Source organism: Phodopus roborovskii, unplaced genomic scaffold (genome assembly GCF_943737965.1).
Source record: "Phodopus roborovskii unplaced genomic scaffold, PHOROB, whole genome shotgun sequence".
NCBI lineage: Eukaryota > Metazoa > Chordata > Mammalia > Rodentia > Cricetidae > Phodopus > Phodopus roborovskii.
In genome coordinates this window covers 6,189,085-6,215,568 of record NW_026126480.1, presented here as the reverse complement: position 1 = coordinate 6,215,568, position 26,484 = coordinate 6,189,085, and positions in this window count along the sequence as shown.

Below are 26,484 nucleotides of genomic sequence, written 5' to 3'. Positions count from 1 at the left end.
TAACCTAGACTCAGAAAGACAACTATAGCATGCATTCACTCATATTAGATGTAAAGCAAAGGATAACCAGACAATAATCCACTGATTCAGACAATCTAGGTGACAAGGAGGACCCTATAATGGACACATGGATAACCCTAGAAAAGAAAATTAGATGAGATGTCCTGGGTTAACTGGGGGCAAGGAGGAAGCAGTAAAGGTAAGTGGGAATGAAATCATGAGGTAATGGAATAACTCAGTTGGAAGAGGTGTTAGGAACTAGCAGCCAGCTGACCCCTTGCCCCGACGATGGGCTGGACGCTCATGGCCGCGTCATCCCTACGTCAGCTTTACCTGGTGGCCAGAGGACTCAGTTACGCATGCAACAAACCTCTTTAAAATCAAGTGCCCCACCTCTCTCTCTCTCTCTCTCTCTCTCTCTCTCTCTCTCTCTTTTTCTTTCTCTCTCTCTGCTCTCTCTCTCTCTGGTTCCTCTCTCTGGTTTCTCTCTTGCCCTCTCCTGCTCTCTCCCCCTCCTCTCTCTCTCTGGTCTCTCTCTGGTTCCTCTCTGGCCCCGCCCTGCTCTCTCTCTCTTGCTCCTGCTTTCGGTTGGCCACCAGCTACCCCCTCTTTCTCTCCCTTCTCTCAAGAAACTCCACGTGGGCGCTGAGTCTCCTGTTTGTGTTTTATAGGTATAAGCTGCAGCAAAAGAACAACAAGAGGGACAGAATGGAAGAGCAATGAAAAAGATATCTTAACAGAGAGAGTCACTATGGTTTAGGGAGAAACTTGGTGCTAGGGTAATTCCCAAAAATTCACAATTATAACCACAGCTAAGACTCCTAGCAATAATTGGAGAGATGCCCAAGCTGCCCTACCCCTGTAATCATGTTGGTTAATCCCCTATCATCATAGAGCTTTCATCCACTAATTCATAGAACCAGATATAGAGGAGGTCCACAACCAAGCACCAGGCCGAGCTCCAGGAATCCAGTCAAAGAGAGAAAAGAGGGAACATATGAGCAAGGAAGGTAAAGATCATGATTTAGAAATCTACAGAGACAGCTGAACCAATTTCATGGAAATGCATGAACTCTAGACTGACTGTTGTGGAGACTCCAAAACTATATGCGAGAGATAGTTGTGAAGCTTGAACTTCCTGAGAAGCCTCTGGCAGTAGGACCAGGATATAACCCTGGTACATGAGCTAGCTTGTTGGAGCCCATACTCTATGATGGGATGCCATGCTCTGCCTTAATGCAAGACTTGGTCCTGCCACAACTTATTGTGTCAGATTTGTTGACATGTCATGTAGGCCTGACCCATGAGGAGGAAGTGAGGAGGAACAGCAGGAGATATGAAAGGGAGAACAGTGGTTGGAATGTAAAATGAAATTTTAAAAAATAAATTATAAAATATAATTGAATGGGTCATTCATGGAATAAAAAGGAGCAATATGAATATATGGAATTTTAGAATAAGGGAAGGAGATGAGAATATATATATATATATATATATATATATATTGCATTAGAAAAATTGGATTATGGCTCACATGTCCCATGAATAGAAAGGGGGCAGCCATAATTTGAAACCACAAGTCTCTGAGCTCATATGCATATACTTTACCCTGAAACCTTAAGTGCTAATCTTCCAACTAAAACATGATGATTAGATTGTGGTCAGGGGCCATGCTGTTTAATTTCCAGAATCCAAAGAAGTCAAGCTCTAGAGTTAGAAGAATAGTCCAGAGAGTACAAAATGAATGACAAGAAAGAGATTTGACTGAGGTCCTGTGGAGAACAGTGAAAGAGAATGGGATTTGTAGAGGATGATGGTGAGGCAAGGAATCCTATGTTAGAGATAAAGACAGGGGACAGTTCAGAGAGAAATCAGGTAAGGAGACAGGAGAAAAGAGAAAAAATAAGAATGAGAATGAGAATGAATTAACTCACAGTTTAGGAATTGAATAGCCCATTATCTCTGATTGGACCAAACCACCCTGTCATGGGTCTGTGAGGGTCAGGTATCAGCTAATTTCAAACAAGTGACCCTAGGATGAGCACTCTAGAATCTGACTTCCTCATGTATGTGGGTGAATATAAACATATACTGTAGACTGGGAAGGAGGTTCACGGGCTTTATAAACTATTTCTGAGTCTGTTGGTGAGGCAAGAATCCAGAGAATGACTATGTTAGAAAGGAGGGCACAGTAGCCTTAATTATTTCCACTGTGGAAAGATGTGCAAATGGTTTACAAGAGGATCATACACAAAGCCAAAGATCATCATCCAGCAGGATGATGTATTGTAAGGAGTAAGGTTTTTCCGCCTGCCGCTGGTCTTGTCGCTCCACCACGCCAGCCCCAATTAACACAGAGAGACTCTGTATTTGATATAATGCTGTTGGCCAGGTACTTGTTTCTTATCTGCTAGTTCTGTCTTAAGTATTAACCCATTTCTGTTAATCTAAGTACTTCCACGTGGTCTTATCTTACAGGAGAGAGAGGCCGCCGGTGTTCTGATCTCTCTGTCTTCCATCTTGACCCTTCCCTACTACTTCCTGGAATCCTCCTTGTCTATTAGCCCCGCCTTTCTTGCTTTCTTATTGGCCAACTGTGCTTTATTCATTAACCAGTATGAGAAACATATTTACAGAATGACATCTCCCATCAATGTATCTCCCTGCATATGGTTGATTTTAATTATTCTCTGTAATATAATATGTTTGACACTTAGGATTTTTTCCATAAATTAATTATTCTAATTCAAGCAAATTTTTACTGCATGTAAAACAATGTATAAGACTAAAGGGTTTAATTCTTGTGGTATTAATAGGTTTTTACTGAAGTAATTTACAATTATTATTTTTATGTGAATGGTTAATTCATTTACCCAGTTCTATTTACCTCCCCAGCATTATGTGAACAAAAGTATCCTTCTTATCTGTTTTCCCTGCCTCCTTGGGTGGTGACATATGCCCGTCCCAAAAAACGTGGGACAAACAGATTGAATAATAATAGCTATTTCACATGACTGGTAGTAAAATTTAAAACTATTTTTAAGTCATATAAATGACACTCATTCTACACATACAAGACTCCATTGTAAAATTTAACTCTGCCTATCCAAGCAAGGAAACAGATAAGCAACAGTAGTCTGAGGCCATTAAAAGGAAATTCACAAACAAATTAGAGGTAGAAAATAAATTAATATTTATATCATATAAAGCAATTAAAACAAACCAATTAAACTATATACTTTAAAAAATACTATAATTCATACAATTTAAGTAAAAATAGTTAAAATGTGATTTTGAAGTAGTCTAACATCTTAACTATTTCTAAAGTTTATTATTTTAAAAAAATCATATTTATGTCAGGAGTGGTGGCACACACCTGAAAACCCTAAACTAGAGAGGTAGAGGCAAATGGGTCTCTGTGAGTTTAAGGACAGCCTGCTGTACAAAATGAGTTTCAGGACAGTCAAAGCTACAAAGGAAAACTCTGTCTCAAAAAAACCACATGCACACATGTATATGTGCACACATATACACAGGCACATCATATTTACATGCATTCCAATTTTAACAAAACTTCATTGAAGTAGGGCATAAAGTAGACTCCTAGTAGAAAAAGGATGGTATTTTCTGCTGTATATTTTTACTTCGTTATCTATAACCCTTTACTCAAGAGCAAATTTAAGAAGAATCAATCATGTTTGATAAACAAAGCACTTTAAGAATTACACAGTAGGTATGTGGAAAGTTATTGATGGTAAACCATGATACTTCCAGCTGATTGTATTAAAGCTTTGCTGACAATGAATCCTAGTCATGTATGTATATCAATACAGTCCATATTGGATAAGAAACGAAAGCCTTTTTCATTCTCAGAAGCAGAAGTAAATAAGACAGAAATCAATGATAGCAATTATAATGTCTCTATTATATGCCAAAAACTGCTCAATTTTTTTGTTGTACATGTTATTTCATTTACTTTTTACAAAGTTCGCAAGTCATATCTTATATTGACTTACTACAGTGAACAAATAGTTTAACACTGTAAATTAACATTAGGATCATCTGAAGTTGCTCAAGAGCCTTATTTGATAAAACATTCCTTCCTTCACATACATAATAATACAAAATAAACTAATACAACCCAGGACTGCATGTATAAAGAAGTCAGCCAATAATAATACCCTTGTAACCAGTTTAATACAGTAATAGATATTAATGCTATTTTTGGTAATAAACAAATCTTTGATCAAACACATGTGGCAAAGTTGGCTATAAACATTGCTTACCTTTTCATTACTTCATTTGTTTCTATTAACTGTGATTTGGAGTTTATGGTAATATAAAGAGCATTAAAAACTCAAAATATTAGAACTAATGAATGGAATTTCAAGAGAATTAATAATTTATGATGAATTAACAATAATATTGACTCCTTTTCACATATCTTTGACATTTAATCTCTAGATTATGGTAAGAAGTCCTGGATATTTGAGTTTAAAGAGATTTGGTGTTCATTCACTGTTTGAAAATATAATGTATGTCATAAGAAAGACACAACTGGAGAATGTGAAAGAATGAAGAGAGATCCAGAGATCTAGTTACTAATCTAGGTCAATATGACCAACTGTTTTTCATTGTCACATTGCAGGTATTCGTCAGAAAGATGATATGACCAAAAGTGACCAACTATACAAACCGTGAGAGGAGAGTTGGTCAGCTTCGAAAAGCTTAACCTTTCTCTTCAATATGATGTAATGTCACAGAAAATTTTAAATACAAAAGTAACTTTACCAGTATTCATCACAGGAATTTTGCTGAGTCCATACCACCTTAGTTTTGTGTTCTAAAATCACTCAAAAGATTTTTTAATTATGAAGTATAACATTCTTTTATCTTCTTCCTGCAATTTTTAAAACATGAATCATTTTAAACATAAAGAGATATTAACATCAAAATCACTTGAGGAGTACTGATTAGGCGAAGTATGTAGGTGTATAATATTTCCAACACAACTGGAGTCAAACAATCTCACAGACATTTCTCAGACATCAAAGTGATGACCTGAGGAAGACCTTTAAGACTGCAGCCATTATAAAAGAAGAAAGGATCTGTAGGAAATCAATGCAACTAAAACAACCCATCAGTGTAATTTAATTACATTTATCATTCAGTGTACTTAAAAATAGGAATAAAAGAGCACAAAATGGAAAGATAGTGTAAAAACAAACAAACAGACCAAAGACATTAAAGATTTACAGTATAGATTTTTAAAAAGTCATAGAACCAAGAATAACATAGAATTCTAAGAGACTTTTCTATTAGATAGGAATGATGAAGAAGGAACAGATAACTTCTGATAATATTAGTTGATAAATTGAACATGCCAGAGTATCAACTTAGCAGTTGGGACAACCCACAATCTCATGAGAGAAATAAATGTGCTTGAGTCATCCAGATTTATACACATGTAAAGATACTGTTTTTCAAATTAATGATGTAGGGCTGTCATACTAGACTCTAGTTATCAGAAATGGGCTGGGGTGCCTTTAAAAAGTGAAAGAAAAGACTGACTGGCAGTTTTGCGTATGTTTCTTCATGATGAATGATGAAGGACAAAGCTGATGGATAGCATCAGTTTTCTCATCTTTAAGTAGTTTTAGGAACCCATCATAATGTAAGACATGGAATTCTTTAAAGTTCTGAAGAGCTATCCTCACTACAACTTTGCAGTGTCAGTGCTATGAAGACTTTTTAGCCACAGAAATTTGAGATTCCTAGAGATTAAGCAAGTTTTTCCAGGTCAGAGCCAAATATATTGGGTAGAACTCATGTATGATGTGTTTGTCTTAGTCACTGTGCTATTGCTATGAAAAGACAGCATGATCAAGGCAACTCTCATAAAGGAAAGTGGGGCTTGCTTACAGTTCCAGAGACTTGGTCCATTATTATTATAGCAGGAAACATGGTAGCAGATAGGAGTTGTGCTGGAGAAATGCTTGAGAGATAATCTTGGTCCTCAAGCAGAAAGAGAGAGAGAGAGAGAGAGAGAGAGAGAGAGAGAGAGAGAGAGAGAGAGAGAGAGAGATAGGGAGACTGGGCCTTGCATGGGCTTTTGAAATCACTAGCTCACCCCAAGTGACATACTACTCCAAAATAGTGGGGAGGGCAAAAGGAAAGAATCCTAATACTTGTAGTTCTTTCAAACTATTCTACTCCATGGTGACTAAACATTTGGATTCATTAACCTATAGAGTTCATTTCTAGTCAAGCCACTACAGCCTTACTGGGTCTACCAAATAAGCTTCACTTTCTCAGCCTAGGAAATTTTACTTCTCTGTTGGAGTTCCTGGATACTAATTTCTCTGTTCCAGAAAAAGTAGGCTAGTTACCTCTTCACCAATAAAATTTTGCATATTCTGTTACTTTTTTCAAGGAGCCATATGATGTTTTCACCTCTGTTCTTATGACTATTCTGATTGAGTCTAAATCATCTTGGATTACATGGAATGTTCCAGCATAGCTAGTTTTATAGCATTCTCTTTATTCTTCTCTCTCTATCTCTATACCTCTACTTCAAATGGCCTTATTTTGCTATGAAAATCCAATGATTTTCCTTTTGTTTAAATTCATGTAGCACATGCCTTGTCTAAATATATTAAAGCCTAGATACTAATCAATTGTTCAGCCAGATTTTCCTTATGCCAATCCAACCCTACCTGCATGCAGTGAATTCATTCACTATCTAGACTTCAAGACTCTTGAGGCAAATTCGTTCTTACAGATGTCAATTGAAAACTACAAATTCTTAGAAACTGGCTGACATTTAATGTTCTCTTTTTAACATAAGAGAACAGATCAGAAAATACATGTTATTAAAGCCAATCTTTGGGTATAGCAGGTCAATTTATTCTAAAGTAAAAAGAAATTACCTAAAATTTTTTTTCAAAGTAGAGATTAAAGACTTTGCAAAGCTCCTTTAATTATAGTATTTAGACATGGAGGAATGAACATGTGAGCAAATGGAATTACAAACTCATTTGTTAGTGAATATTTTTGAATGAATACTCTCTAAGTTATGAGCCATAGAATACATACTCAGTAATATTGAGAAAAAAAAAAGTCATTATGTCAGAATGAAATTTTGGCCCCAGTGTAGTATGCACTTGTTTTATAAGTGTAAGTGTCCATGAGATTTTTATATTAAGGAATAAAATATGGAAAATTATCTTTAAAATGTGGTTCCCCGGAGCAGCATAGGCAGCATCATGTTAATTACTGAGAATTTATTAACAATGGAAATACCAGGTACTATTCAAACCTACTTTGAGATGTTTATACTAATTATACAAGCCCACACTGCCTATCTGAAGCACATTGAAGTTGCCAACCATTAGACTATGTGATATGAAAATTCTTTCCAAGCTTCTAAAGTTCATTTTAATAGTAACACAATCAACCAACTTAAAGCATTTCTGTAATCAATACAACCCCCCCCACACACACACACACAATAAAGAAAGAAAAAAAACACAATCAGGATGAAACATGTAAAATTTTGTGACTGGATGTTAAGAAAATCTACATATTGAGAAGATTAAGTGATAAATCTTACAAGGCATAAAACAAGAAAAAATGTGTTCTTACAAAATAGATAACTATAAAAATATTTATATATTCATATTTATTTATTAAATATAATTTAATAAATTTATTAAGTTTATTTAAAAATTAGAACATTTTTCTTTTCATATTGAGACATTAGAAATGGGAAAGAATTTTAACATTTATTCTAATGCTTCCATTTTGTTCATTAAAAAATTCTGAAACTGATATGTCACTGATCCCAAATAAAATGTTTCCAAAACAGTATTGTGAGAAAATAAAAGCATTGTTGAATGTCTGTGAACCCTCACATAGGGATGATACAAAAATACTTAATGAACTGCATGAAATGGAATTGTTAAGTGGAGGTCCAGATAATAAACTTCTATATGTGAATAACTATACAATTAATGAACAATATTGGTACAGCTTTGAAACATTTATGCTCAAATTCATCTGCTATGTCACTTTCTGAAGACATTTTTGGAAGTTCTAGGATTAACTTTCAACTTAAAATTATCTCATATCATAGAAATGAGTCATCTTCAAGCCATCTATCACATCATGATTCCTCATTATTCCATGAATCAGAAAGTCAGCCTCAGATATCTACACAGGACTCAATTATATATGATCTTTACTACAGCTGACAGCAGCTCTGACCCCTGTCTGAAAATAAGACAAAACAGAACAGAGTGGTACAGAGCCTTAGATTTCCACTGACTAATGATTTGTTTTTCTCTAAAACTCCATTGCATTTCTAATAAAATTTTTATTGAAAAAGATGAAGTAATTCTCTTGCCTCACTTTGATATACTGATAAAACAATCTTAAAAATAAACCATATCTTTGATGTCCTACCATTGTATCAATCAAATCACATGTTGTATAAATTCATTAAGCCATCTCTCTTTGAGGAAATGTTGTCAGTTCTTTAATTTGTTCAATATACTTTGTGCTTGTTATATGTCTGGCCAAAGGATGTGAAGATGGATGAGAAAACATCCATGCCTAATAAATTCAACATCCAAGAAATCAAGTAAACCTCACCCAACCTGTTTCAAAAAATTACCTTTAGATAAGCCAGAGAATATTCACAACTCAATTTATTTTAAAACAAAAAAATCAATGATAAATTAATTCAGACTTCCCAACATAAATTTACTTGGACTTTTAGCAGTAATGTATACATTAGCATATCATGGTCTTCCTGGAAAATTGTTTGAGTGTTTTTGAAAATTATGTTACCATATTACTCAACTTTTTGAAAAACAGGGAGATTCATTCTTTTATATTTCTTTGGCCTCAGGTCTTTATGATATTCTATACTGTATGCATCGTATTTTATAATCTTTGTATTTTATTTTTAATGATATAGTTTTTAAAACTTCAGGCACCAGAGAGAAAAGTAACAAGAAATCTGTGTGTATCACCATACACAACCACTTTTTATTATGAGAATAAAACTGAAGTGTTATCATTAGAACTTAGTATTAAAAGGGGATGTAACAAGTCATTTCTTGTATAGGCTGGCTGTGAGAAACCATAATGATGGATTTTGTTACACCTCCTGGGAGGATGCTTCTTTGTCTCTTAGATTTTCTTTCTTTACTGTCCTGTTCCCTGTTGGTGATCCCCAGGTGCAGACACAGAGAACTGCATTTAACCAATCAGTAGAGGGAATAATAGCACTTTGCTCTTTCCAAAAAAGCATAAATCCAATTATATTTCATTGCAAAATAATAATATATTTTTGGAAAATTTTCCTTGTTGCTATACTTATAATTAATGCAGCCACAGTGCATTATTGATATAAGATAGCTTTGGGCACCAAATGCCTTCCTGTCCTAAATATTGATCTATTGAATTGGGATAGAAGGTTCTGGATACTTTGGGTATTGTCTATGTTTTGAAACATTATATACTCATTCTTTATAACTATCCTAAATTAATCCTCTATAATAAGAAAGGAATTATTTTAATGTGAAGGTGTAGAGTAGAGAGATATTTGCTTTCTTGGCTCATATCTCTGCAAATGGCACCAGTATGCCTGAGATTCCAATGAGATTCTTTTGACCTTGGGGATTTCTCCTTCAATACACAAGTCAATAGTAGCAATCATTGTGAAACCTTGTTTTAGCAGGTTTCTTATGATCGTGCTCTCTGGTATTTATTGTTTCATTATAGTACCTGACATATATGTTTTCCAAGTATTTTGCCACTGTCCAAAATCCTGAGAGATTCTGTTGTAAATGTCTTTGTAGGACTAGCTAGCATCATGTACAGACTTTACAAGTTCATGTCAGTGGAGCATGCACTACAGGTATCTAGAAACTCCCATAAAATCATCTGTCTCAGCCAGAAGGACTGAGCAATCTAAGGGACCTCAGACAGTGGAGCCAGGATGTATCCCTGGTGCACAAAAGGACTTTGCTAACACACCCCCCATGGAGGGATAACTGCCTTAATCTAGACACAGGAGAGAAGACCTAGTCCCTACTTCATATGACCTGTCAGACCTACATGACCCCAACTGGATGGCATTCCCCTACATATGGAATTGGGGTGGGGGATGGGAGGGGAGGGTGGTGAGAGTGCATGTGAGAGGGCAGAGAGGGTAAAAGGGAGGGAAGGGAGGAGGGAGAGAGGAAGGGAGGAAGGGAGGGAGGGAGAGGGAACTGGGATCGACATGTAAAATAATAAATTAAATTAAAAAAAATTCTTTGACTCCAAAATTTAAGTTCAAGGACAAGTTACTGGGGAAAAGGATTTCTACTTTTGTTTCCACAGAAAATGAAAAGATGTGGATTCCTTCCAGACTAATTTGGCTTGGTCAAGCCAGACCAAATTCAAAACAGGTGGACAAAGCAGCCTTACAGGCCACAGCCAGGATTTCTGAATCTTCTTCGGATCCCCCATGACAGCGCCCCTTAACAGCAGGAAATAGTTTGGAAAGAACAATGCCCAAATTCCCAAATATTGTCTAAAAATGTTTGTTTTCATTTAAATGGACTTGGTTATATAAAATAAAAAAAAATCATCTAGTTGGTACATAGACACATGATATGAACCAAAGAGCATTTTCTAAAGGCTCTATAACTATGTGATATTACACAGTATAGCATGAATTATCTTTGGTCTTAACAATAAAAACTGAGAGTCAACTATCAGGGGATGACAGCTGAAGGATCAGAGAATCAAAGTGGCTAGCCACAATGGTTCTTATCCCTACTAATGCTCAGACCAAAGGGGTGATTCTCTCCTCAGACTGTCTTATCAAACTGACTGCTCCTCAAACTACACTAAGTTCCTGTTTCCTCCTGCCTTATATTTCCTCTCTCTGACCAGCCATACCACTCCGGTTTCCACATCTCTATTGCTGGGATCACCTTTGTGTGAGCTCTGTTTCTCTTTTAGACTGGATTAATTTCATGTAGCCCAGAGTGGCCTTGAACAAACAAAGATCTGTTTGCCTCTGTTTCCCAATTGCTGTGCTAAAGGTATGCTGCCGCTGCCTGGCCTCCATTGCTAACTAGCATGCCTAGCTCTGCACTCTGATCTTCAGGCATGCTTTATTTGTTATAGCATAAACAACCCAGAGTTACTTTTTGTAGTATGTGTTTTAGTATAACACCTGGGAAGTAAAATCCTGAGGATGAATCAAAGAGAATAGAGAATATTTAGGACCTTGTCCCAGTTCAAGTACCAATTGTTTTAGCAGTCTAGGGCCTCCATTTTCTTATCTCAGGAAGGATATAAACAGAATATACAGTCTCTTGATTCACTTGATAATTTTTTAAAACATGGTTAAAAATTATCTAGTTCATACATACCCCATGGAAGGATACTGCCTTAACCTAGAGACAGGAGAGAAGTCCTAGTCCCTACTTCAAATGACCTGTCAGATCTATATGATCCCACCTGGATGGCATTGCCCTACATGTGGAATTGGGGTGGGTGGATGGGAGGAGAGGGTGGTCAGAGTGCATGTGAGGGGGCAGAAAGGGTAAAAGAGACGGAGGAAGGGAGGGAGAAAGAGGGAACTGGGATTGACATGTAAAATAATAAATTAAATAAAAAATAATAAAACAAAACAAAAAGTACCTAGTTCATACACAATTAAAGCTTGCAATCTAGCGAACAATTCCACCCTATGCTGAAATCTGTCAATTGTGTCACATTCCACAGTTCAGAATTTCACATGGCAGCCATGATGTTGAAAAAAGGGAAATGACTCCCTGAGCTGTTAACAAGAGAGTGGAAAGTGATATATTATACCCCTCTTTCTCTTGCATTTAAGGAAACATGCTATGTTGGTATCAATATTGTACAAGATAGTCCTATGAGTAACTTGCCCATTCTTTCTACTATGACTGTGTTTCTCTTTCATAAAACATATAGCTCAATATGTCACCTCCTGCATTCACATTCTGGCTGTGATCTTAAATCCTTCTATACAGTCAGAGAGATACTTCAAATACCGAGTTTGCAAATCTGGCAAATCTTGCTGCCTTACATCCATTCCCTAACATTTGCTAGAATTTTTCTTTTTCAAATGCCTATCCATTTTACTCAAAGTTTTTCCTACAAAAGCTTATATAAGTAAGAGACTTAAATAATGAACAGCCTAGAAGCCTAGAAACAGAAAGTGAGAGTAAGAAATGTCTCCAGTGTGCTTGCCCTTGTTACAGGAACCGAGCAATGTGTTTTATCATTCTTCAAACTATGGCCTCTCATTTAAAGGTTTAAAGGAATGCCTGAGGTTGTGAAGTGCAGATATTTTATTGGGGTCTTTTGACATATTCTAAACATGGTGCTTAAATAAATCAAATTAATCACATGTTAACACAGCCTATGAGAGTATACTGCCTAGATGGTTTTACAATACCATTTAATTTGTGTTTTCAAAAAGGAAAAGACTGATACTAAGGGATAGAGTTAGAGAAAAAGATTTCTTGTTGCACATCTATATGCTAGTCAATCTATAACCTTACGTTATACTTTCTCAAACTCTCCTGATACTCTCCTAGCTCATATTCTGTATCTTTTTTTTTTCCCTAAAGCAAACTGAAAACACAATTGAAGTGAAATCAAATATTCATCAGTTTAAAAAAGATCTCCTTATTTTTCTCCAGGGAACAGCTCTGGGGAGAAATGCAGCAATATAATACATTTTAAAAACAAGTCAATATGCTGGTATTGACTATAATATTCATTTGTGGTATGTTATCTTAATCTTTTTAGAATCCTGTAATTTGTAACTTTAGTGTTTCTAGTTTACTTTCTAAAGAGTAAATAGAAATATTTTGTTACTTCTCACTCAGCCAAGTTTTAGTTATAAAAATTTCACAAACAGATGCCTTTACCTATTGGCAAACTGTTGTGACTTTTACTCTTCAGGAAATGATAATGATTTCACTATCCAGTGCTTGTTCTGTTTTTCTTATCCTGCCCAATTCATGTTACAGTTTATGATGTTTTATTAAATGTTTCTCAAAAACAGATATTAGAGGGAATTAAGATGAAGTTTAAAACTCACTTTTCTATTGGGTTTAGACTATTATCAGAGTCACGTAAAGTAATATATTACTCAAGTGTACTATTAATAGTATGGCTTTCCAGAGCTACTTATTCTGTGGTCATGACTGAATGTTAAGCCAAAAGTTTTATGAAATTAAATTTTAAGTATTCATGAATATTTTAGAGCAAATATAATATTTAAATATATATTAAATATCTATGTGTTAGTCTTCAAAGTAGAATCCTAGATTTAACAAATATATCTAAAATATAGAAGGGGTAGGTTCACTGCCTTCAGTTGATGACTTAATTATCAATAAAAGCATAGGTAAAGCAAATTAGACAACACAGTTTTGATCTCAGAGAAGTAAAATTAATTCATATAAATGACAACAGCAAGGTAGACAAATCAGAACACATGTCTGAGCCAACACTCATGTTTGTCAGCTGTCACAAAGTAAATCTGCTCTTGGATTACCTGTTAAGAATATGAGTAAATGTATGACCCCTATGAAACCTGATAATTTGAAAGTTTGTCCCCCACTGAATTACATGATTTTATAATGGATTAGTAAACAGTATTTGCATAGATTTTAGCAAAATACATTATTATGATTAGGAGCACTACTGAACTTAGAGGAAGTGATATCAATAACACCATTTTCTCTCAAATTTGATCTCTTTATTAAATATTTATTTTAGGAGAAAGCAATTTCAAGACAATTGACAGAGTCTTGAATGACAATTTTTAACCAATTGAATGAGAGTAGGTTGAATTAAGTTGCAGTGAAATCCTTGGTGACAGTTAAGGGCAATTATTAAATCAAGGAGGGACTTCTGGCAGGATGATTTATCCTATGCTCTATGAGCCAAAGCCATAGATGAAAATTCCAACAACATGAAACCCAGTAGTTTGCTAAATTCATTAATGATACATTTCTAAGTGACTAAGCAAATTGAAAGGGATCACGAGCTTAGGATTTGCATTATACGGTCAGTGTCAAAAACAATCTACCTACTCCACACAGTGTAGAAAAACAATCTACCTCCCCACAGAAGCCACAGAGGATCACACAAAGTTCTAAGTCAGATGGAACTTTGAGTAGAGATGGTGGTAAAAATATCACTAGCTAAAAATACCATTTGTTGTATCATTCCAGAAATTTTAAATTAGGGCAATCTCCTTTAACGTTTTTTGATAAATATCACAAGAAGTAAAATAAAAACTTGTCTGCAATTTTTTAGCATTATTAGTATTTTGGTAAAAGAAACTATGGAAAGGAGACCTTTACCTTGAGAAGTGGATCAAGTTATTACCCTTGATTCTGACAAGAAATAATAAATAAAATATTTACAAAAGTATTTATGAACAATAAATAGCTATAGTTGAAAGGTAATTACTAGTTGGATAATTATTAGCATTTTTTAAAAGTTGCCTCTAATTTATAAGCCAAGACATAGACACCAAATTTAAATAAAGAAAAGTATTTTTTTTCTTAAGAAGTTTTAACACACACAGTTGCTAATGTGACTTAATAATATTTTTCTGTTCCCAAAGCTATATTCCAGTAATAATTAATTTACCCATCTCTTTAGACATTGCCCTATCTGTAGTGTGTATGATGGCCTTCTCAGCATTAATTTTTCAGTATAGATGTATTATGAGGACAAAGTAAGTTAATGAACAGAATCAAAATTGCAAAAAGAACAGGAGGCTTGAGGCCCATTGGTGACAGTTTATTCTAACTGAGAGAACTGTTGAAAAATTCAGACATATTAGGCTACTTACTGAAATCAGGAAGAGCAGCAATAAGTTTTCTTTCTGTTTTCAGTATTCAATATGACATTCCCCTTCAGTCCTAAAAAAAAAAAGTCTGCAAAAATTCTACTGATGTGTATATAGGCTAGTCTGGTATTTCCTTGTTCTCCTTACATAACGAATTTTCCTTGTTCTCAGTTTCTGTGAGTCTTGACCTACAAACAGCATGCTTGCTCTGCGAACCTACATCAGATTCCTTGAGTCTAAGACTGGGTACTCCATGAAAGCTGATAACACAAAAACCCATCAAATCACAATTTATTCCTATATTTGCTGAGCAAATAGGCTTTGTCTAGTTACTGTTATACAAAATGACACAGCAGCACGGAACATTCTTTTCTTTTCCATATATAGCTGGAGAGTGAAAGAAGAGTCTTCGTCATACTTTACAGCTTAAACTTAGGTAAAGGACTCTATTTCCTTTTTTTTTTTTTTTTTTTTTTACCCATTTTTTAAATGAATGAATGTTGTATTGTTTTATAGACCATCAAGTTGAAATACACTAATATGGTTATAGATCTGCACATATCTATGGAACACACCTAATCTCTTTCTCTCACACACACATATACACACAGTTTTATATACATGTATGAATGTGCAAGCATGTGTAGCAAGTCACTAGTGTGACTACATTTAAGGAAAACAGTCCATCCTTAAAAACAACTTGCTAATACTGTGAAATTTAACTATAATCATTGTGAGGAATCTATAATGGATTGGAAATTATCACACCCAAATTAAAGTAATCTGAGTATGCAATCCATACATGATAGGGGATTTCCGTGGATATGAGGAGAAAGCAGTACAACTTTGTCATTATTGTAGGCAAGAAAAATAAAGAACACTTGTAGACTGATCAGAGTTTACCATGTGTACAGAATATGTGGCATTATTAGCTTAGGACATAGAGAAATAATTTATCATCCATTTAAGAAAGTTTTATCATGTATGGTTACATAAAAGTAGGCTAGTTTTCTAAATTATTGCTTCTATTAAGTTACAGTGATTAAACATATATTTCATTTTGAGCCTTGAGAATAAGAGAGTTCATATGTCGCAATGTCCATGCGCAGGATCGAGTAACGTATTATAAATGTGCAATAAGGCCTTCAGAATTAAGAAGCAACTGGATGGATATGCTTCCCTGAAGACAATGCAGATTTAACTGAGGCACAGGCTTCAATACAGCAACTGTGAAATGTCTCCAGTCCCTGAAGTAAGTCAACCAGGTCTCAAAATACCCAGCTCCTTAAACAGGCCAATTTATTTTGTAACCCATAGTGATTTATGCAGAGGATCTTAAAAATATTCATCAAAAGTCTAATTTGCATTCATTTAAAGGCCAACTGGGAAAGAATTAACCAAATGTATCAATATACAAAGTGAAAGTTGACTGTAGATTTCTGAGCCTTAAACAGGAAATTGGGAGTCTAAAAGCACAAGAGGTTAACAGCTTTAAAACAAAAGGAAACAATGGGAGAAGACACTAGATAGGGAACAAGGAAGAAGGAGGGTTGAGGGAGGAGTGAGGCAGAAAACAAGAGTCTTTAACATTACAGATTAAATTTAGGTAAAAAAGGACTCCATCCCTCTTTTTTAAATTATTTTAATGAGTGAATGCTGTGTTGTTTCACAGAACTTCAGTCTGAAATATATTAACACAATTACAGATGCATCTAGGAAACACATCTAATGAAGTCCTACCTTAAGGGTCTCTTAAAAAAAAAAATGGAGGCGGGACTCATGAATTTGTGAAAAATCAAACAATTCCCAGTCAAAAGTATATTCCCAATTGCTGGCACATAGGTAAATTCTCAAATGAGCATTTATAGATTTTTGTGACGATTATATGAATGCTTAAATAATTTGACTTTTTTAAAAAAGTGTCTCTTCACTGAGACATGGGGATCTGCAGTCTAGGAATACTAAAGGAAGATTTCACATAAAGCCCTCAAGTAGTGTCACACAAACAGAACATTACATAAAACATCACTTTCCTGAGGCTAAGTTAGAAAGTATAAATTTCTATTTGTTTTCATATGTCACACTGTAGATAGCTCACATGGAAAAACAAGTTTAAACACAATGAGGACATGCTATCATTATTACTAAGAAAGAGCAGTTAGTTTACTCAAGTAGATTGTCTAAATACATGTTTTCTGTGGGAGAAATTCGAGGATGGAATAGGTTCACCTAGAAAGACAGAGAACTAATTCAAAACTGAAAATGCAAATTGGAACACTTGGTCCTGACCAGTATGTCCTCACAATGGCACATTTATTAAACAGAAAATTAAGGAATTATTCAAATTACCTTTGAGGAAGTCACAAATTAGTTTTCTTTTTGATCCATTAAAAATGCAAATAACCTGAAATTTGATCAGTGTGATATCCCTCATCTCATCTGAATTCAATTAGTCCATACTGAGAGAGAGAGAGAAAGAGAGAGAATATTATCCATTACACTTTACATAGAAAGAGAACTTTAGTTCCCAATGAATGACCTCAACAAGGTTCCAGAGATACAGTTCGAGCTGCAAGATGGGCCACCTATGTCAACTAAAGTCAAATACTAGGAGGTAATAACTAGCATCTGTCTATATTTTGCTTTAAAATAAAAACTTATATACATGTGAGTGTGCAGTTTTCCATTATCATTTGTATAACTTCATTAGTATAGATTATATGTACATTCCATTAGGTTTTAACACAGTGTTCTATTAAACAATGTCTGCATATAAGCTATTAAAATACAGAATAATGTATCATGGAGAGTATGAAAGCTCACTGTCTTCTTTACAAAGGATCACCTGCATGGGGAGATGCTGTAATGTGGGTAACACATATGTAATTTAATTCATGGTAAAGAACATGAACAAATTTTTCATGTGTTCATAAGAAAACAAGAAAGGTAGAAAGGAAAGGGACAGATCATATCAGATAGGAAAATAAAGCAGGCAGAAGAACTGTGTATTTGTAGCTACAATCTTCATTTAAAATATAACAGAAAATTAGCAATGTCCTTTTCTAGTGCTTCATCTTGGCTGAACTAAGAATTTGCACAAGGGTGCCATATGTGTGGTTCTGTTAGGTTTTTAAGGAGGCAACAATGCCAACAGCTAGGTAAGAATGCTTTATCTATTCTACAGATGGTCTGGAAGACACTTTACTAAACATCTATCCAACAACAACCAAAAAAAAAAAAAATCAGTTTCTAAATTCTTTTCATCTCCACTTGGAAACATCATTTGCTTTCCATAGTCAGAAAATCTGACTTCCTGAAACTGCAGGGTCCCCAAACATTTTCTAGCAATTTCATGGAAAATGAAGAACTCAGCAGTGAACTTCAGTAACACCATAGTTCCTTTCATGCATAGCTGTTATTTTCTAGGTGTCTCGGGTGACCTGAGGGAGAAGACAAGCCCTTGAACATCTGTGGAAATGAACTGGGTAGGACTTGGAGGCAGGGAAGTGGGCAGGTAATCCTCTTTGCTATGGGCTCATGTGAACTGCTAACTCTTAGGCTTCTGTAAATATTTTCATTTTTCATGTTTTTAACCTAGCAGCTATTTATTCTTTGGAAATTTGAAGAAGTATTTGATTTCACTTTAGAAAATGACATTTGCACTGTTTGGAAAAAAGAGTTGCATTGCCATGATTTAGCTGTCTTAAACTTTTGTGAATGATGTAGGTAGGTTTCTGCCCATTCACTGTTAAGGAAGAAAGAAACTCCTATAACAGAAGAATTATCTGATTTTTCTCTCTATGTTTTCATTTTAATATTTACCTATATTCATCTAGAAAAATATGTGATATCCGCCAAAACTGTGAGGAGAATATTATTTCCTTAACTATATATATACATATATACATACATACATACATACATACACACAAAATGCCTTCTAGGAAAAAAAAAAAAAAAAGAATTTGAGAATCAACCCTTCCTTACCACTAGGTGGCTCGCTTTCTATACCTTTGCTAGAGCAAGAGGATAACAATTTGGCCCCAGGTTACGGTTATATAAAGAAAAGGAGGATAAATATTTTTTTTTTTTTTAAAGAAAAGGATTCTTTTAGAGAAAACTCTGAAGGCAGAATCTAAGCTATAGACATGCTTCTCAACAGTTCTCAGAACTGTCATATAAGAATTGCTCTGTGTCCCAGTGAGAGCATGTCCCATTCAATGTGATAGAAACCCAGGGAAGGAAAAAGAAGCATGGTAAGTAATCAAAATCATTTAAAATGAAAACAATAAAAATAAGCCTAACCTTGAAAATTCTTGCATTAGAATGTAATAATTAAGGACCACAGAGATGGAAAGGAGCCTATCCATATGGAGAGGATAATATGATGAGAGAGTTTACTTTCCTGGCTTTAGAGATGTTTTTTTAGGAATCACTCCCCTCACCAAACTGCATTTACTAGAGAGAATGTAATCGGTTAGTAGCTGCCGATACTTGTGACACCCATCCATGTATTTCTACAAAAAGCTTGAACATCTGGACAACAGCCCTCTTCACTACTGACACTGGACCACTTCTTTTCAACTTACAGCTCTCACTCAGTACAGGCCTGAGGGTTACATGCAATGTGCTAGAGCTACATAATAATCCAAGGCAATTTTGGGGGACCCAGCTTGTGAGTATAACTGAACTGGTTTTTTCAGTATTCAGCACCTGTTTACATTTCATGAAATCTGACAGAGATTTCTGCTAGCTTTCCTTCCCTTCCTTTTGCTTGGTCAGCAAAGATCTTAAAGTCAAAATGCATGTGTAATTTTAAAACAACAACAACAAAAAATGTCTGCACTCTACCCCTCTGTTGAAGAAAAATTGGGATATATTCGATGGAACAGCACTGGACATTGGTGCTCATTGATGACTCATTTTCTTAACTTTATACTATTTGTTCTTTTCATTGCCTTATTAAATAATAATAATTCTCCCATCATTAATTTGCCATGTTCCCCAAGAAATGGCATGAAGGCCAGTGACTTCAAGCTACTGGATTGAGAGTGGAGTCATCACTTCTGGCTCCAAACAAAATAAAATCAATTCCCTTTCAGCAAAGACAGCTCCAAATGGCAATCCATAGTAGGCAAGCAACTGGCTAGTTCTTAAACCTGCCTAACGAATCTGCATTAGAGTGAAGAATGAATGACAGGCCTTTCAAGAAACTCCAGGAGCTTACATTAAGTGGAACTGAGGCAGCTGGCACAGGAGAAAACCATATCAACAACTGGATTAAATTACCTTTCACCTCTAGAGCAGGGAGTGTTAAAATCAAGTCTTTATATCTCTTAGATTGTTGACAAAAATGGAAAATTTTGGCAAGAGAAAACAAGAAGCGAATGTCCTTGGACTCCCTATAAGATTCCACATCAAATCCATTCTGCCCTCTCCCCCTTGTCAATCCTTTAGCACCAGCTCTATAACACAGTACCGTGGCTAGACAAATATGTGCATGCTTATATCAAGTTTAAGTATGAATCAAAGAAAGTATGCTGCTACAAAAAGATAAAGTTGTGCTTCTTCAATATACAATTTCACAAGACTCTACAGAATCTCTTCAGTTAGATCAAGGTAGGGATGTCCAGTTAGAAAGCACAGCTAGTACGAGGCAGAGATAGTAGCAAAACCCAAGTGTTACATTCATGTTATGGATGGAAAGATTCTACTAAGCTTGTAGTGGGACAAACCGCATTACAGTTGATGGACTGTGAAAAAGGCAAATCTGGGTTCTTCTCTGACCTCCAAGGAGGTAGCTTGCAGGTTTCTTACATATAACCCATCGGGTCCAGAGTTGTGCCCCTAGAGTGATATTAAAGTGGTTTCTTGACTTTCAAGATCAACCAGAAATCCTGTGCTGGTATCTTACATGAACAGGCCAGCATCCACATCAAGACAAGTGCTAGAAGTGATGTGAAGGCAGTTTCCCATAAGGACAACAAACAGAAACTGTTCTAAGGCAAGCACACATGAATCATGACATTGTAGGAGCAGCCACACAGTCATGGGAACTTTTGTTTCCATTTTAAAGACTTATCACAACTCCATTTCAACCTTTGTTCTCAGCTTTTTGCTCATTCAGACCTATCAAGGGCTTGATTTGAACACAGGACTGAGAGCTTGTGATCATTTCCTTAATGGTCATTACAACTCATCTGGCTAAGATACAATGGTTAATCTCTCACATGAAACTTGTCTATGAAAACCAAAAATGACTGTTGACAGGTAGGCACACAAACGGTTCTGAAATTTTTCTTGAATAAAAATGGCTTAATATAGAAACCCATATGGTTAAGTTATGGTATGCATGCGAAGTTCCACAGACTGGCATTATCACTGAAGCAAAGAGGGTCTGGTTATATTCTTCTCTTGGATGAAAGAAAAATTACAGTTCTTTAAGTGTCATCCTGATTCTAGCTTACTCTGGTGGGGAAAAAAATATACCCTTAAATTAAATCTTCACCCTGTCCTGTTATCAAGATAGGCACTGCCCCAAGGAAAACTGACTTATAGCAACTACTAACTTCTCCCTATGAAAGCCACAGCTCCAGACCTATTTAAGAGTTAAATAAAGAGGGACAGATATTTGATGCTGAACTCTGAGAAACATAGCAATTTCATAGCATGAATATTAAACTGTGATTCAGCAACTTTCCATTCTGCCTCAATAACCCCACTTGAAATACTGGAGAGTGAACCTGTAAGTTTCCACCTATTGGCTTTTCTTTCAGAAGCTTGATACATATTTATCCCTGCAGAGGAAAAGGATATGTAAAGCTTTTTAAATTACACGTGCAGAGTTGCATAACAATCATCCACCAACTGAAAGGTTAGACTTACACACTTAGGCTAAATGTGAAGTTGCCTGTGAATCACAAAATGAAGCTTGAGTCTCACATTTGCTGACTACTTGGAAAGATCAGAGGGAGATCTGGAATTACCATCTGTACTAAAACTTTCCTCAGGGGGGAAAAAAATCACTGCTGAACTCTCAAGTCCTTTGCTGCTCCTTTTCTTCCAGTGGAAAAGACTTTCCCCGGTTAAAATAAATGTTGCTATAAAGATTTTCCATACCTGAAGAAACTGCAAGCACCTACCTGTAAGTAGGTGAGGTTGGCTGGTTAGAAAAGAAAGCAGCTAGAAACTGGTTTTACCTGCAGCACCAAGCAGACTCCTCCTCAAGCCCACTGGCTTTTGGAATAGGGCACTTTCTTGCCAGAGCAGGAAAACAGCTGGGAAGAAGTGTTGCCTGCAACTGGATGTGACATCTGCCTTTTAGCGGTGCCTCGGAAACTGGTCTCTTCTTCCTTCCCCAACAAATCAAGCAGTGGCTGCTGTTCTCAGCTCAGGAAGCTGAAGATGTGATTGCTAAAGCCGCTTCACTTGAGAGGAAAGCGAGCGCTGGTGTAAGTGTGTGTGAGTGTGTGTGTGTGTGTGTTTGTGTGTGTGTGTCTGCACTAGCTGCCAGCTTCAGGCTGAGCTGCTGTGTTCTGCATACTCAAAAAGCTCGTGCTGGGTGGTGTCTGTTCCACAAAGACCCCCCCCAGCCTTTCAGGGGAGGAGGATTCATCGTCCACTGACCTTGCTGCTGCGGATTCAGGCTTAAGTGAATGGCTCACTCTTCAGTAGATTCAACAATCAATCAAATAAAGGAGATTGGATCAGGCTAAGACAGAGAAAGTACTCACTCTGGAAGCATCAAATTAAAAAAGAGGAAGAAAATCTCTGTTCAACATTTTACACCTGGAATTGACTTTTTTTTTTTTTTCCGTTTAATTTAATTTCCTGTCATGAGCACCGAGTCTAATTGATGAGCGTCTAAATTAAACTTTTCGCGTTGTTTTTAGAGGCTGCTCAGTTTTATCTAGAAGCCGATTCAAACCACTCATTGCACAGAGATCAGCAGATGAGGATTTAGTGTTTACAAGTAAATTAAGATTGTTTAACTAACAAACTATTGTAGATGAACTCTGTCTACAAACTATTTTTCCAAACTAGAGATTCCTTGTCACAGTAGGAACATTTGATTACAAAAGCAGAATCTAGGTGGAAAGCCATCTTTTATTTCATGAAAAAAATGAATGAAAATTAAGAGAAACAACTTTGCTTACCTCTGTCTGCTAAGGTGTTTCACCTTTATTTACTATGTATCTTTAAGCCAATCTCTTGAGTATAAAATGCTTCATGTGAATATATGAAGTAATATAACAGAAACATCTATAGTGAGCCAGCTATGTAAAGCATAGCTGAGAAATGCTGTGTGTACTAGAGAGGTTTAACCACTAACATATAGGGTAAAAAATAAATGTTCACAAGTAATTTATAACAGCCTATTACATTAGTTTGCTTCTAAAATAACCTGGGGAAGTAGGGGTCATTTTAACACATAGGCTACGTTTGATAATCAAGGAAAACCAAGGCAGGAACCTAGGGACAGAAGGATGTGGAACCTGCTTAGGAGCTCCCGTATTCCAGGCTTGCTCAATAACATTTCTTATACAGCCTAGGGCCATCTGTGCAGGGATGACACCACCCTGTATACCCTGTAGGGTGTTTCCTCCTACTTCAACTAACAATCAAGAAAATGACTCACCAATTTGCCCATAGGCCAATCCAAAAGAAACTGTTCTTCACCTGAAGTTTCTTCTTCCCAGATGTTTCAAGAAAACAACTTCAATTAACTATACCAAGTATGAAAGACAATAAACCCTTAAAGCCTGTGAGTGATGTTCTAATGTTTCTCCACTTTCTATCTAACCATGCTGTGCTTTCAGACTAGTGCTCATTCATCTTTAAAGTCCAGATAAATTGACATAGAAAACAAAAAACAAAAACAAAAGACTCACTTTTCATGCATTGCCACTACAGAAATAGAAAGTAAAGCCAGCAATTTCACTTTCAAATTAATGTTTGCTATTAACAATATAATAGGTACTCAGAAAAATAATGCATTATAAAGGAACAGAATTAGAGATCAGCATACTGCTAGTGTTAGTCATGGAGTCCCTGGGTCCTTGAAATTGCTGCATAATAATGGTGGTGACAATGGTCACCAGGGAAAGTAGTACTATTGCAACACATGGGAAAACAGCATTCATCCAAGTGCTTACTATGGCCCAAGCAATGCTGGGAGTATATTCCACATGCTGACACTGGAGAACACACTATTACATGAGTTTTGTGAGTTTAGCTAGCACTGAGTAGGGAAAAATGGATAACAATTTCCCAGTATCCATTTTTATTAATTTTAAGAAATTATTTAGCTCAGCAGTTCTCAACCTGTGAGTAACAATCCCTTTGAGGGTCAAATGACCCTTTCACAAGGATCACCTAAGGCTATCAGAAAATACATATATTTACATTGTCAGTCAGAACAGTATCAAAATACAGCTATCAAGTAGCAGTGAGAATAATTTTATGGTTTGGGTTAAAAATAAACAAACAAGCAAACACGAAACCCACTTTTTAAAAACTGTAAATAATTTCAAATATGTGGGTGTTGAAAATAATACCAAGCATTGTTATTCGATGTACTTATTTATTAATATTTACTATAATAGCTATGTTGTTGGTCTGAGAGAAAGAGACAGAGAGACAGAGATTGGGGATTTTGATGATAAGGAACATATGCACCATGTATACTATCTATTTTAGTAAATATTTTATAAGTATATAGCTATGCCTCCTTATAACCACATCTTTAATAGGTCTCAATAAATTTAGCACTATGTTAAAATATCATTAATTACCTATTTTCAGTATGCTATGGGAGCAAATAATGTCTTTTATGTCTATTTCTTCTGTAGGAGGTTATCTAGCATAGGGAACAGTATTATACTTAGTTATCATGCTGCCTCTAAAAACACTTTATATCTCTCAAAGGTTTCTGCAAACACAGAGAGAACTGAAACCTAACTTGATTCATAAACAGGCCTACCATCATAACCAGTCATATGCAGCTATATGTTCACCTCTTTCTCTCTCACACACAAACTATAACTATCTATATCTATATATATAGAGAGGATAAGACAGTGATTCTAGAAGAAGATGGTATGAATTTGAGAGGAAGATGTCAGTTGAAACCTGGGATGGGGGAGAAAGGGGGTGAGGAAATGATATATATGTACATTGTGCTCATGGATAATATCAGAAAGAAAATAGACAAGTATTTTTAAAATGCTGTCAGAAAATTAGAGGTAAAAAGAACCTTATTCAGTTACATAGAGAGAACTCACACAAAATCTGACTGGCATTCTTCTTGAATGTGTAACTGCAGTATCTTCTCCTGGATTAAAACTAACTCTGTGTACCTTCCAGTCCATGCCAGAAAAGAAGAAGGACTATAATTTAGAGAGAAATTCATGCAACTGAAACTCATTTAAAGCTGCACAATTATGTAGATAACATCTCATGAGAAATCTATAAAAAAGAACAAAGTCAATGCCTAGTATGTGAGTTCAGCAATATCTCCAATATACATATGCACAAAAGCTAATGTTCTTTTTTACATTAGCAATGAAAGTGTGAGAACTTAAATTAAAAAAAAAAACAAAAAACACAATAATAGGTGTATAATTAAAAAATTATACACAAATTCACATTTAACAAATCAAAACTGTAACTTCGGATACATGAAAGTTACACAGTGGAAGACCCATCCAACAAAGTTACAAATTGTTTCCAAGCTTAGGCAGTTTGACATTATCTCTATCAAAATTTTGTGGAGATCTTTGTTCTGAAAATATCTAAGATTCTAAGATTATTGGAAAATTTATATGATATGACAAAGGAACAGAGGTAAGTCAAACGAGTTTAAGAAATACCATCTTGAGGAATCAACTGGTGGATTTTAAGATGCCATGTAGTTGCAGTACTCCATACAAGGAGAAACAGTGGAGGGACAAATAAATCAATGAAATAAAATGGAAAATTAGAAAGAGAGCCATATAAACATGTCCATAAGCATCAGATCTTGGTTCTTAGATAAATATAGAAGTGCATACAGGGCACAGATGGAGAAGTGGGAGAATGAAGAGAAGAGCAATTTATGATAGACAACAAAAATCCAAAGCCTCTGTAAGAAAGTAGATGGATTAATAAATAGCAATGCCTTTATATTGCCAGTGAGTAACTACTAGTGACAAAAATTTTTTTGTCCCAACAAGCAAACTACCTGCCCAATCAGAGAGAACAGAGTAATGGTGTCTTCATTCTCTTTGGATTATAGGCGGATATTCAGGAAATTGCAATTACAGACCACTATCAATTCAGTACTTTTATGCCCTGCCCCTGCAATTCTTTTCAAACTCAGCAGGAGGGGATTTACATGCCCCTCATAGGGATCTTGGAGAGAGAAGGCTATGAATAGAAGAAACACAGGCTGAATCTAGAATCTCTGCATAAGGGTATCTTAGATCTACAAGGCTATAGACAAAGAAACAGTATGCCTGTGTAGTCCCAGAATCAAAAGGTCCTAGGAGGTGCTACAGCAACAATTTCAGTACCTGCCCTGACAGTAAAACTCTGAT